Source organism: Pleurodeles waltl, chromosome 1_1 (genome assembly GCF_031143425.1).
Source record: "Pleurodeles waltl isolate 20211129_DDA chromosome 1_1, aPleWal1.hap1.20221129, whole genome shotgun sequence".
Lineage (NCBI taxonomy): Eukaryota > Metazoa > Chordata > Amphibia > Caudata > Salamandridae > Pleurodeles > Pleurodeles waltl.
The window spans coordinates 624784127-624799611 of NC_090436.1; the positions used below are offsets into that span (position 1 = coordinate 624784127).

The 15485-nt window shown below is 47.5% G+C and overlaps 1 long non-coding RNA gene across 1 annotated transcript in view; it reads left to right on the plus strand.

The window, feature by feature from the left end:
- Positions 1–15247, plus strand: part of LOC138283531 (uncharacterized) — an 84069-nt gene extending 68822 nt beyond the window's left edge. The window contains exon 3 of the long non-coding RNA XR_011201279.1: positions 14743–15247. This is a non-coding gene — a long non-coding RNA (uncharacterized lncRNA). The remainder of the gene's footprint in view (positions 1–14742) is intronic.
- The last annotated feature ends 238 nt before the right edge of the window (positions 15248–15485 follow it).

Here is a 15485-nt window from a genome sequence, read left to right on the forward strand (position 1 = left end):
GAGGGAAACACTATTGCTTCTTAATGTGTACTTACCACCTAGCCTCCAGGCGCAGATGGTCACAAACTAGGGCAGCTCCTTGCGGAACTCCCCCAAGCCTTCACAACAGTGGGGGGCAATTTCATCCTCATTCACGACCCCCTGCTAGACAGACTTAGCAAGAAAACTGAAAAGGCACCAACAGCAGGGAGATTAGAGGGATTCCTCCAGGCAATGGGGCTAGTGGATGTATGGCGGACCTTGCGTGGGCAGGAAGGAGAATACTCCTTTCACTCATACGTGCACTTGATGTCCTCTAGGCTTGATTTCGTTCTAACTCCTGTAGACACATTGGGTAGATTCACAGCAGCCAACTACCTAGCGCTGGCCATCTCAGACCACTCTCCACTGCACACAGCCATATGCAAAGCGAGGCAAAGGGAACACAGAGACTGGAAAATGGCCATGTGGTGACTAGCTAACAAAGAAGTAGTGCAGGCTATAGAAAAAACTACGAAACTCTTTTTTAAAGAAAACGAAGGCACAGTAACAAGTGCATGCACTTTGTGGGCGGCCAACAAGGCCACACTCAGGGGGATGATTATAGCAGGAGAAGTGAGAGACAGGAGAGCTCGCCACAAGCACTGGATGAACTCCAGTAAGACATAGAGACACTGGAAAAACAGTAGCTACTAGCCCCACTGAGTCTCTCATACAGAACTTGGAAGACAAATGTACGGAATACAGGGAGGTGTTGCGCCACAAGCTTAAAACCACATTCCTAGCCAGGCAGAAACAGCTCTATGAAGCTAGAGACAAAGCTGTTAAGCTACTGGCGTGGATCAGCAGCAGAGACTGGAAATACCTACATATCCGAGAGATTCAGTTGGAAATGGGCAAGACCATCAAAGGTTGTCCACAAATAGCGGAGGCTTTCACATGATACAAGGCAGATTTTTACAGCCTGAGAGCAGAGGAACCAGAGGACAAGATTAAGGGACTAGTGATGGACTGCCCACTGAAAACTCTAAACTTGGAGCAACGTGAAGCCTTGGAATCTGACCTAATGGAGTCTGAGGTTACAGTTGTGCTCACTGAATTGCAGACAGGGAAAGCTCCCGGCCCCAATGGCTTGCCTGCAGATCTTATCCATGGGGTGGCCAGATGAGTGAACATGTATCAAGAGTCCCTCAAGGAAGGAGTCCTGCCACTGGACCTTCATGCAGCAACCATCGTCCTTAAGCCTAAAGCTGGAAAGCCCTACCATAAATACAATTCATACAGACTGATTTCTCTGCTCAATACGGACGTAAAGATCCGTGAGAAAGTGCTAGCAAACAAGCTGTGCATGGTGATATCAGATCTGGTTTGTGTTGACCAGACAGGCTTTATGCCCCATTGATCGACTAAACTGAATTTACGGCACCTTCATAACAACCTGCTGCAGGAAGGGTCAGGGCACAAACTCTGGGCAATTGTATCCCTGGACAGAAATAAGGTGTTTGACTCGGTTGAGTGACCATTCTTGTTCCATCTCCTTGAAAGAATGGATTCAGACTAAAATACATAGGCTGGGTTAAACTCCTTTATGAGCGGCCCTGTGCCAGGGTCAAAGTAAATGGCTGCTTATCCAGGGAGTTCCCCATCGGCAGGGGCACGTGGCAGGGATGCCCACTCTTGTCAATGTTATTTGCACTGGCACTTGACAGGTGGTTCTGGATGGGAACAGAGAATCTCACTGTATGCAGATTACATCCTGCTTTATCCAACCCGCATAGAGAACTCTCTCCCCTGAATTCGAGAAATATTTCAGATCTTTGGGAGGATCTCAGGAATCACCATTAACTGGGATAAGTCACCCCTTCTCCCCATGGGAAAATGGACGCAGGAGGGCCCACTGCTGATGCAAGTGGAACCCTGCACATTTAAATTCTTAAGTATCCGGGTGACCAGAAACGTGGACTTGGATATAAAGGTGAATTTAAACCCACTAATACAGAGGTTGGAAACCAACATAAAGCACTGGTCTACCCTACCTCTGTCCTTATTAGGCATGGCAGCTTTTTTTTAAATGATCGCTTCCCCTGGCTATTATATGTCTTACAAAACTTCCCATATCCGCTACCGAACTCCATTGCTCAAGTGGACTCCTTGCTGAGGACACTGCTGTGGGGAGGGGGGCAATCACGGATGGCATTAAAACTCTTCAATGCTCAAAATTTGAGGGTGGCATCATACTCCCCAATGTTAAGAAATACTACGAAGCCGAGCAAGTCAGGTGGTGAAAGCCTGGGCATATGTAGACACCTACGACCCTGCGATTAGGGTCAATAGATCGGAGATAGGTGAGCACAGCTATATACACATTCTATATGGTGGCAAACTTGCAAAGACAGCATGCCTGGCAACGGACGTGGTCCATAAAACCTAGCAAAAGCTGCTTAGAGAAATTAACTGAGGTTCATGACTCACGCCTATGACATCACTCTGGGAAGGCACAAGGCTGTGAGCCCTCCAAGGCCTTCAGAGTTGGGATAGGAATGGCATAAATATGTTGGAGGAAGTATGGCATGCTTACAGGGTAGTCACATTCACCCATCTACAGGAAGAGTACCAAATTCCCCATGTGCAGTGGCTTAAATATAGGTGGCTGAGGCATGCACTCACACATAGTATCCCCAAAGAAGAAGAACCCCAAGAAAAATCCCCACTAGAAAACAGGCTGCTGGATGGGAGGGGCACAAGAAAACTGATTTCCCTGACATATGGAACATTAATGCGTAACACACAAGGAGACCTAGCATATCTCAAAGATAGATGGGAGCAAGACAATGGAGAAATTGAGAAAGACAACTGGCAGGACGCCCTGAGCTTCCAAACTAAAGGGGTGATAAAGGCTAGTTACAGGCTCATCCAACTGCAGCTCCTACACAGGGTGTACTATGCCAGAACACTGATGCACAAGTTGGGAAGGGCGCTGTGTCTCAGACGTTGCAGGATGAAAGGCCCTTTCATACATACATGGTAGTACTGTCCGCATATATGCCATTTTTGGGAGTGAGTGTTGGGATCTTTGTGGGGGGCAGTGGAAACCAATATAGTGCTGACACTGAGTCTCACCCTATGAGGCATTTGGTCGTCCACAGATCTCACTATATGCCAAAAAATACTTGCAAACCTGGGCCTCTTAGTGGCCAGAAGAGACATCACTCAACAATAAGGTGGTGAGGCGACACCCACACTCCAACAGAGGTAGGAAGGGATAAATCGCTGTAAGTTTATGGAACGTGTAGTCTACAGGGGAAGGGGCTGCAAAAAGAAGTTTACGAAGATCTGGGGCACATGGGATTTAGGGACATAGATAAGGATTTTTGATGGCTAGATGCTGTGTCATGGATAATACCACTGCTGAAGACAGGGGTGAGGGCGGGGCAGGTGTTGTGTATTAAGCTGGCAATTAAGATGGGTGGGAATCATAACTGTATTGGTGCAATGGTTATCGTTGTCACAGTTCATAACCACGATATATTTGAATAAGAAAAGGATGGGAGAGACAGCGTAGATGAAGATGAGCTTCAACAACAAAGATGAGAGATGCATTTTATGACAGTGAACTTAAGCATCATGTTTCCAAATGTTGGTGACTGTCCTGCTCCTCAGACTAATGTGACAGGAAGGCAAGGTGAATTAGGTAGGCCTTCTGGTACATTGGAGTACATTGTCTCAGTGTGAACCTCACTCATTACAATGTTATGTTATACATTTTCCCAAAATAAAGGTGATTCTCAGTGTTCCTGATGGAAAGAGGTAGCAAGACAGATTAAGATCCGCAAAGAGCAGGAAGCGGAAGGGCTGATATGGAAGAACAGGTTTAGACAAAATAGGGACCCCATGGGAATACAGAATTTTATGAACCACGCTCAAGGCCTTAAAATATCAGTGCTTTTCCACAAGGAGCCGGTGTAATTTATGCAAAAGTCACAGAACAGAACTTTAGGAGTGAGAATAACAGCCTAACTGCAGCAAGAAGTCTTCGGATTACTGATTTGTTAACTCCTAGGTACAGAATGATGCAGTAATCCAACTGGGATAGGACTACCGCCCGGACAATAGTCTGTCAGAGATTAGGATAAAAAAAGCCAAGACTCCTAGGGAGCCCAAAGCAAATGCCAGTGACTGAAATGGCCTGAGCTTCAAAGGTCAAAGAATTGTCCATGATGACGTCTACATTTTTTACAGGAAGTTTAAGTGTGCAGGGGACCCTCAGGAGGGTAGGCCACCAATGGTTGCCCCAAGAGTGGGTATCTTTGACTAAAAGGAGTACTTCTGTTTTATGAACATTCAGGTGAAGGCAATTAATGTTCATCCACTCTGCAACCGCTAGAAGTCCTTTTTGGAAGTTAGCCCGGTTGAGCAAGGGGTAATCTGTAAGGGAGAGCACCAGCTGTGTATCATCAGCGTAGGTTATCAACAACATTCTGGTGGATTCAATAACCTGTGCAATGGCTGAATGTACACGTTGAACAGAGTAGGGCCTACTGAAGACCCTCGCGGATTGCCATGCTGTAAAATATGTGTATCGGAACTAAAAGGGGGAGATAACCTGGAAGGAGCATTCATATAGAAAAGAAGCAAACTAGGAAAGTGCTGTTCTACCTGTGCCAATGCCCTGTAAGCGCTGTATTAGAATTTTGCAAGAGACCGTATCAAATGCGGCGCTGAAGTCAAGCAAGATCAGAACAGATGTATGGCCTTCATCTACGGCACAGCAAAGTTGCTCAGTGACCACAAGAAATGCGTATTCTGTGCTGTGTCTTGGCCTGAAGCCATTCTGGGAGACATCCAGAATGTGATTGTCAATCAGGTACTTTGCTAAAATGCCGTTAACATGTTTCTCTGTAACCTTTGCTAAAAAAGGCAGGCGCCAGATAGGGAGGGGGGTTTCTGGTTTGGAGACATACAGAGATGGATTCTTCAAGATGGGGATGACCTTAGCATGTTTTCACATACTAGGTACCTGCAGTGCTTAATTTGTAAATAAAAAGGTGCCGGTGCCCAAAGCCCTCCACTTAAACATGCGGCTGCTGCAATTAAATGTGTGAGCGCAGAATACTGAGACGGTGTAATCCTGAAGCCATCTCGGGCCTCTTTAATCCATTTACAGCCACTCCCAGCGCTTCAGCTCACTCTTGCAGCTTTCTACGTTCTCTCTTTGTGACGCTTTTTCGTTTTTCCCTTCCTCCGTCTTTCCCATGTGTCTTTTACTCGCAGCAAATGCTTGAGGCAGAAGAATAAGCCCCGGCCCTCAAACATAAGTGCCGGTGCTCAGCACCGGAAACAACAAGCACAAATTAAGCACTGGGTACCTGAGCTGAGGACAAAGATACATTTATAACTTCTAAGCAAAGCGGAAGGAGGGGGTCGCCGAGCTTAAGAAACAGATCAGGTTGAATGTCATCTGCAGGAGACCCAGATTTATCTTGGCTACAAAAGGTAGCCAACTCAGGCAGACCGAAGAGGGGAAAAGAATTGAGTGCATGTGTGGAGTTAATGTCCTCAAACAATATTAATTCCTCTAACTTTGTGGTAGAAATGTCCGAAAGAAAGTGTTAATGAATATCCCCTATCTTTCAGACAAAATAGTCTGCTAACTTCTCACAATGTATATTAGATGTGACAATAGGGACGGCTGAAAGCACAGGTTTAAAAAGACTGTTTAGTAGCCTGAAGATTTCTTTAGTTGGGTCGGTGCTATTCATTATTTTGTCTGCAAAATAATAAGCTTTTGTTTTAGAAATTAATTTGTGGTAAGATTTGATGGCTGCCGTGTATTGAACTTTTAAAAGGGGGTCATAGGCCTTCCTCCAAGAGCATTCTAAAACCTTACATTACTTCTTAGCTGCAATGAGGGTCTCATTAGACCAGGGAGCAGCGTGCTCCTTCCTGTTGGAGGCCTGTTTAATAGGAATAAAAGTATCTGAGGCTGAAGTAACCTTAAATTGGAAACTGTTATAGGTTGTCTCTTCATTAGAATCAAGCAATATTCATGTGACTGGATAAAGTCTCCGAATTTTTCAGTGTCAAGCTTCTGCCAGGGGCATTTCCTAATCCGGTCAAAAATGGGTATTGGAGTTTGGCGCGGCAGGCGAATGGTCAGGGGAATCATAAAATGATTAGTTCAAAACATAAGGAGCAGGGTAGTCATTTGTAAAGAGCTAAGGTTAGAAAAACATGGATCTAAAAGGTGAACAGCTGAGTGCATGACTCCCGATAGCAGCTGAGTTAATTGCAGAGCAGCAAGGTCATCTAAAAGATTAGTGGCTTCACCATCATGAATGTTGTCAAAATGAAGATTAAGGTCATCTAATACATTGAACTTGGCTGGCTTAATGATGGGGCAATAACATTAGTCAGAGCCTCCCTGACAACCTTCGAGGGTCCGTGTGGTGCTAAATAAGGAGCCCTAATAATGTGAAGCTGTTCTTTAGAGAAACTTTAAAAAGAGCACCTTCACAGCCTAGAATGGTATATTGAGATATACTACAAACGAAGCTGACTTTATAAATCACAGCGAGGCCACCTCCTCTATTGATTGTCCTATTGATGTTTCTTTAGTTAGTAGCCAGGAGGAAGAGCTAAGGAAGGTTCCACTACCATGACCTAGCTTAGGCAGGTCTCAGTGAGGAACAAGACATCTGGAGTATTATCCTGGATGAAATCAAAGACATTGGCATGATGTTTGACCAGGGAGCGGCAATTAATGCTGAACATCTTGTACTCTATCATTTGAGGAGAGCTTTGAGATGGTGGTCTGGTAGTTTTCAGGGGCATGATAGCATAGCCACATGCCTTGCAGTGGTGAGGCAGCTCATCTTAGGCCCACTTAAGTGCGTTACACAGCAGCGCAGGAGTTCTGAAAGCACACAGTGTTGCAGCAGAGTAAGCAATCTTATGGAGTCTAAAAGAGGCAGCATCCTTAGCCCCTGGAGCTGTCCAGGCGTGGACGGGTGCAGACAGCCTTGCCTTTGTCACGCTAGTAGCTCACCCACTGCATGCGTCCGCTGTGCATCTCTGCTGCTGTCTCCATGAAATAGCAGGGAAGCTCTGAGAGGCTACTCCCAGCCTGACAGTGATTGGATCCCCTCCTCCAATCACAGAAGGGCAGCTGAGGTCTGAGCAACGACATGGAAACCCACCATAAAATGCAAGTTTGATTTGGTAATAAAAACACTTAAAACACATTGTCAATGCAGCAACTAAAAGCAAGTTTCTAATTTGAGCAGAATGCGGCCAAAACAGTTTCACCTCTGAGGCAAGCGCGCCTGCATTGCTGCCTCCATGAAATAGCAGGGAAGCTCTGACAGACTCCTCACGGCCCAACAGTGACTGGATCCCCTTCTCCAATCAGAGAAGGGCAGCTGGCGTCTGAGCAACATGACGGAAACCCACAATAAAGTGCAAGTTCAGGGCCGTGGCCAAGATGGCGGCGAGAACGGATGTGCAGCAGCAGATGAGGGGGTGCTGTTGGGAAGGTGACCCTCTCGGCAGGAGGGACTGGTGGAGAGGCCAGCGTCTGGACGTGCACCAGCGAGAGGGTCCGGGGCTTACACACTGCGAAGGCCCGAACACGCTCCAGCGAGACACTGGTGGACGGCAGGGATCCAAGGACCCCTAGACGAAAGAGCGGTTGAGCTGGGGGCCCGACACCGGAGGTGAGCGCTGCACGTGCCCCAACCGGGGGAGCTGATCGGCGGCATGGATCGGGATGTGGTGGGGGCTGGCGGGGGGAAGGCCTAAGGCCAGGCCTTGCAGCTGAGGCGCAAGGTGCAGTAGGCCCGCAGGAAGTAGTGAGGCCCTAGGCCTGGGCCCCAGAAAGTGAGGAGGAGTTGCCTCCCCCATAGCGACCACAGGGCGGGCAGCCAGACATGCGCCAGTAGGAGGGCCTAGGATGGGCGGAGGACAGAGGCCCTTGCGCGCCCCAATGAGACACAGGAGAGAGGCACGGCCGGGGGCAACCCGGACAGTGGAACAGAAGCAAACAGGGCCTGACGCTAGAGGAGGGCGCTGTATGGGCTTTAGGTGTGGGCCTCTGATTGGCGGCATGGATCGGGCCACATCAAAGGATGACTCGAGAGAGGCATGGGGGCCAGGTCTCAAGGCCAAGGTGTGAGAAGAAGGGCACTTATGGATAACATCCCATATAGCAGCTGCAGACAGAGAGCAGAGGGGAGCACCAGGTCACCACAAAAGCCTGTTCCAGCCCGGGGAAAGTGAGGGCAGACAGGGCCTGGACGGCTTCCCCTGACCGGCCTAGCGGGAGCAGGACCAGCGGGAAGGCGGCATATAGCACAGAGGCATCAGTCAAGGCGGGGGAACCCAAGGCACCCAGGATACCGGGGTATGCCCAGAGGGCAACGAGACCTTCACGTAAGAGTAGCAGTAACAGGTGAAGAGAAGTCCAGCAACAGAGCGCCTACCTGGGCTGCGGCCTGCAACACCTGTTTTACCCGACTGGCAGCCCAACTCTAGACAATGACCATCATAAAGAAGAAAAGGGACCAGGCGGTCAGTGAGATGCTGACCAGATCTGCACCAGAGCAAAACAAACATATAGATACTCCCTCGCAACCTTCAAAAATGGTAGACGATGGAGGCCTGGGTGACAGTGAGCTTCCACCAGTCACAAGAGGATTCTTCACCTCCCTGTTTGACTCCCTAAAGACTGACCTCCTGGACCTGCGAAAAGAACTCTTCCAGGAAGTACACAAACTTTGCACCGACCTCACCTCAATAGGGGAGTGGGTTTCGGGTCTGGTAGGCAATGAGATTGCGAGAGGAGAAGATGTCCAACAACTCCAACAAGAGGTCCTTAAGTTATGGGAACAGCAGGAGCAACTACAGGTCATGACTGAAGACCTTGAAAATCACTCTCATCGTCATAACATATGAATCAGGGGGGCCCCCAACGGGGCTGAAGGTAAAGATATCAGAGAGTATAAGACAGCCTTGTTCCGATCACTCGTGGGACATGAGGACAATCAGTAGATCTTGCTGGATTGTGTGCACAGGGGGGGCCACACAGGGGGGACCGGATCACGTCCCACGGACATTTTAGCCTGTGTCCACAATTTCATGATTAAAGAGGACATCCTCCCACAAGCGCAAAATCAACCTCAGATCCACTTTGTAGGACACACCTTGCTTCTTTTCCAGGACCTCTCTCTGTTCACCCTGCAATGCCGCAGGGAGTTCAAACCTATCACTGAGCACTTCCGGTCTCATAACGTCTTATATGGCTGGGGACACTCCTTTAGACTTATATTTCATTGGGACAATCAGTTACAAGTGAAAACTATCAAAGAGGATCGTCAAGTATTGGACATGGCGGAGGATCCCTCGGACTCAGAGGTGAGAAGTTCCGGGGGAGGCCCCACTAGGGGTCGAACGGGATGGAAAAGGCCAGGACGAATGCAGAAACACCCAAGACCATCATCTGAGGAACGAGCACGAGCGGCAGGCTGTCCTGGACAGCATAGTTTCCAGCACCAAAGCATAGACACTGACTGACAACACCAGCCTGAAAGGAAAACATGGTGGCTGACCTTCGGGCTCCGGTCTGATGATCCGCGATATCTGGGCCTGGGGTGACAGAGCCCATGGACGGCTTACTGAGAACCCACTGAATGCCCTTGAGCCTCGATCAATGCCCCTTTTATGGATTGCCTTGAACAGAAGTCTTGGTTATTAGTTTGGTTAAGCACCTGTAGTGCCACACTGTTATTGGTGTCATTCTCCCCCCCCACACCACACAGCAAGAACCATATGTTCGAAGATCCCATCATAGGCACACTGCGCTGCATTGCCCTCCGCTCCTTATCACTCATGACTTGCAGATGTAAATGGCTTTCCCTACCCATCACTTAAATGTCTGAGCCTCAATGTCAGAGACCTCAGTAACCCTGCAAAACTACTGGAATTCTTTCCCTCCTCGAGCGTTCAGCGAGTCATATATGCTTATTACAGGAAACACACCTCCTATCCAAAGATGTCTACCAAATGCGTTCTAAATGATTTCCCAACAGTTCGGGTCCTCAGCCCCCATGAAACACGGGGATGGCGATTCTGTTTTCAAGGTACACAAGATAAAAGGTAGATACTTAGCCTACAGAGTGCGGATAGATTCATTCCACTTTAGACTAGCTACTATCCATGCCACCAACACCCACCATGGAGCATTCATAACACAAGCTCCTACCCCAATGTTGACTACCCCCGACACAGCAATCCTCGTGGGAGGTGGTCTTAACAAAGTGAAGGACAACGACTTAGATCGTTCAGGGCACACTCGAGGTCAGACAGGCACTCCCTCAGGCAGGGCTCCAGTGGCTCAAGGATTGTGGCTTGACAGATGTATGCAGGGATACAAATCCAAATACCTGGGATTACACCTTCTATTCAGCAGCGGCAAAAACATATATGCGAATAGATTATTTCTTAGCCTCTTCGGCCTTCTGAGACCACACCCAAGAGGTTGCATTGAACCCCGCGCTCTCTCAGACCACACACTCGTCACATTAACAGCGAAAATCACCATGAACCACTTCTGAGCCCCTAGCTGGAGATTTAGGGACACTATTCTCTGGACGCAGAGCACAGTGGAGACTCTGAGACACACGATTAAAGACTACCTTAGCCAAAATGATGATGAGCACACCTCATTAGCGACTATATGGGACGCCCTTAAGGCAGTGATGCAGGGGGAGGTGATCTCTCTATTGGCAATTGAGAATAAAGCCCAGAGAGAACAGCGAGCGCTGCTTGAGCAGAAGGTGGTTGAATGGGAATCCATTCACAAACGCATGGGGGCCCCAGGAGTCTGGAGGGAGCTAGAAAAAGCATGCCTCCATCTGAGGCGCTTAGACTGGAACTGTACTGACTACACCATTGTACGACTCAAACATAAATACTATGTGGGGGGCAACCCCAGCGGAAAGCTCCTAGCCCACAAACTGAGAGCACGCGTCCAGGCCAATACGATTAAAATGATATGCTCATCCTCCCTGGGGGAAGCGTGCACAGAACCCCAAATTGCGACGGCCTTCCGTGAGTTCTATCAAGCATTATACGCCTCTATCAACACGGATCCCTCCACATACTTAGATCATTGTGCCCTTGCCTCGCTCCCACCGCATGATGCAATTCTCCTTGACCAGCCAATTCAGGTTGAGGAAGTGATATCGGCTATTTCCCGTTTACAAACTGGGAAGTCGCCGGGCCCAGATGGCTACACCGACTATTCCATAAAAATCTTTGCTGTGAATTAACCCCGATACTCACAAGGCAATTTAACTCCTTCGCAGAGACCATTTCCCTCGCTACCAGTATGCTGGACGAGACCATCACTGTAATCCCCAAACCAGGCAAATACCAGGAGGAATGTGGCTCCTACCGGCCCATCTCACTTCTAAACATAGACGCCAAGCTGCTCACCAGCATCTTATCACATCGCCTCAATCCCTATGTGCCCAGGGTTGTGGACCCTGATCAGGCGGGTTTCATACCGCACCAGCAATGTGGCGATAACACAAAACGATTCCTACACCTCATAGAAAAAATGCATAAATCACAGAAAGGGGCACTACTACTTTCTATAGACGCAGAGAAAGCGTTTGGCAGAGTGCACTGGCCATACCTATTAAAAATACTGGAACGCTTTGGCCTTGGACTGACACTTCTGAAGTGGATAAAATGTGCCTATAAAGAGACCAAGGCAGCTGTCTGGGATAATGGTACACTGTCTCAGTCTTTTCCGATTAGGCGAGGGACGAGAGAGGGCTGCCCACTTTCCCCACTCTTATTTTCCCTCTACATGGAGCCTCTAACTCAGAGAATATGTACAAATCCCCTCATAACTGGCATTAACTTTGGGGGTGATCACCATCTTATTAACCTCTATGCAGATGACGTGATTCTGGCTCTGTCGGACCCAATGGTCTCACTGATGGCTCTTACTGAAGCCTTACAGGAGTTTGGGAACACCTGAGACTTGAAAGTGAATAGGCAAAAATCACAAATCCTGAATCTTTCAGTCCCTCCCTCCCATGAAGAAGAGCTTCGCTCAAGGCTCCCCTATATATATCCTCCTCCCACGAACCATACCTCGGCATTCACCTAGCCAATACAACTACAAAAACAGTCAATAGGAATTATGCCACCCTCTCTGAAGCTGTACTAGCAGACCTGGAGACTTAGAGCAAACATAAGCTGTCATGGCTTGGTAGAGTAGCAGCGATTAAGATGACGATTTTACCACGCATTCTCTACTTCTTTCAAATAATAACTCTTCATCCACCGACCAAAACCTTAGCCACACTGCAAGCAGCAATACTAAAATGTATCTGGGATCAAAAACCTGCGTTCATACCGTGGCAAACCCTGTATCTCCCTAAAATGAAAGGGGGTCTGGCGGTCCCAAGCCTTTTGAAAAGCTACCAGGCTACCCAGTTATGGTTCATACTAGAATGGAGTCGCCCACTCACAGAGAAACACTGGTGTTTCATGGATCAAGCAGTCGCAGGGCCGCACATCTGGAAGGAGCCTTGTCTGCAACGTAGACAAAGAGCAGCTGGATTATATTCTTCCCCTATCACGAGCACAACATTCCGGGTTTGGGACTCAGTGGCGGTCAAAAGTGGTCTGACATCCTTCCCCTCCCCCATGACATCAATATGCGCTAACCCAGATTTTGCCCCGGGTCTGAGTTCAGAGCGCTTTCAAAGATGGCATGCCAGAGGTTGCAAGAGAGTTGGGAGTCTATTTCACCAAGATGGCATCATCCATTTTGACTGCCTGAAAGAAGATTATTGGCTTACAGAGGCAAACAGAATACATACTTACAGGTTAGACACTGGGTGCTCCAAACGAAGGTTAGCCCCCTAGTAGCGAGACCACTCTCAGCATTCGAGAAATGGTTAACACTTAAAAGAGATGATAAATGGTTGATATCTGAACTTTACATACACCTCATAGCCGCTACACAAATACCCAAAACCAAAGGACAAAGAAGGTGGGAGGCCGAATTAGGAAGGGATCTAACAGAAGAGGAATAGGGAGATATACATTACAGTACTCATCACACTGCCCATAGTGTGTCGGGCACTGAAACAGTCTATAAAATAGCAACATACTGGTACTATACCCCTGCGAGAATTCACACATGGAACCCTACTAAGCCTGAGGTATGCTGGAGAGGATGCAGGAATACCGGTACGCTGATACATTTACTATGGCACTGTCCCAAACTGAAACGGTATTGGAGTAGCATCCTAAACGACATAGACAAAGCATTCCACATGGAGATCCCAATATTGCCAACGCACATCATTCTTGGCCTATCTAACCCCTTTACCTTTCCTCTACGATCGCTTAGAGGTCGTCAAATGGCACTCGCCCTCAACACTGCCCACCAGGCGATATTATCACAATGGGGCACGGATAGAATCCCAAACCACACCTCATGGCTACATAAACTATGGTTCCTGCTGGGGATGGAGAAACTTTCTCTAGCAGCGGAACACCAAACAGAAGAAGTTTCTACATTATGGGCACCCTTTATACAAATCCTGTCGACAGAATTCAATGAAATTACATACGCCACATACTTAAAAGTCCTACGCCTGTTGAGGTGACTATTGAACTCATCGATTACACTTAGAGCTACTCACTCAACCACTGAGCCGGGAGGGAGGCCACACAAAATTACTAATATGCCTATGGGGGAAGAACACTGGGGCTACACTATCATAGGCAGGGCGGGGAGGGGACCAGTTTTACACCATACTGTCCTGTTGACTGTTCTTGTACATACAATGCTCATGTTGCTTGGTTACATTGACAATTCCCCAAGGACGGCGTTAAAACTGTTGTACTTCTACTGCCGGCCTGCAAGGTTGTAAGTATATAGCTGTGTTTTTCTTACTTTTCTAATCTAAAACAACAATAAACAGAATTGATCAATAAAGTGCAAGCTCAATTTAGTAACAAAAACAGTTAAAGCAGACTGACAATGCATCAATTAAAAGGAAATTTCTAATTTGAGCAGAATGCGGGCAAAACTGTTTCACCCCCGAGGCATGCGCGTCCTCGCTACTGCCTCCATGAAATAGTGGGGACGCTCTGACAGGCTCCTCTCGGCCCAACAGTGATTGTTATGATGTATAAGTTATGATATTGATGTATGATCAACCATGCTTATGAGATGACATTTTTTTCTGTATGTCAGTAGGCCCTTCATCCTTCTTATAAATTGTGATGTAACCTCTGTAATTGGAAAGGGGGTTACAATTGTTGGAATGTCACTGAATGTTTTTTTAAATATCAGTGAACATGTTTGTTGGGTATTGCTCCCTATGTACACATTTACTAAGGTTGACATCACATTTCTAATGAAGGTGCACATGCATCGCCACACCACCATCGCTCCTCGCATGTTTTTCATGTTGAGTTGCTCCGACCTATTGACCTCAACTGATGACATCCATTCCAGACATGTTGAGGATGGTCATAATTGTTTCTTCCTTTGGCTTCAGGTACAGCTGCAGTGGAGAACTGCCACCAGTTGCCATGCTTTTGTGCTTGTGTTTAGCCGCTTGCTTATGTACCCAGAGTTTTCATGTTTGGAACGTTTTTCGAAGTTCTCAATATCAAATGGATATGTTGATAGAGCATTGAACCATTGATTTTGTTTATTATTTCCTTCCACAGGCATGTTTTTGATTTCAGGGATTTTTTAACTTGAGCTGGCCCATCAGAAGTTTGTGGTGTCTTCCCATCTCCTTTGCCAGGACCTCCTTTCCAGGATCTGGAATACATAATGCTAGATGTTGGCAGGTTTCTGCCCGTGATGATGGAGTGACGCCAAAGGACTGCGATGGACACATTTTAAGGTACTTTGGCTACATAAATTGCTAGCCTTCACACCCCCACAAAGGAAGGAGGTGTTGGTGTGCTTTGGGGTATCCCGAGGTACTTCTGTTTGCTGCTCTGCCTGTTCCTGCTCTCTACAGATTTTGTTCCTCACACTAGGGACTTTCCATGTCTGAAAAACAGGCACTTCATAGCGCTTAGCGCATGCAGTATTTTAGTGAGTGCTTTATTTACTCCACCGATTAACAGAATACACTATTAACACACTGAGCTTTTGATGGTTGGTTTTCATCACGCACAGGAAATATTGATTCCGTGGGGCACAGAACAATAATCATAATCAGTGTCATTTAGCACGCGGTATTAATGATTCCCATGGAGCTGTTTACCGAATGTGCGAGAGTGGACTAGGGGGCCCGATTACAAAGGGCCATAAATTGTGATCCCTGAGCAGCTTGCCCAGGGTTTGTGGTGCAATGTTTATCGCACATGGTAGCTACCAAGTGGAATAAAGTTCACACATTTCATTACATTTCGCTGGACTAACCCGAAAGCCCATGTTTACCCAACAGTTAGAATAT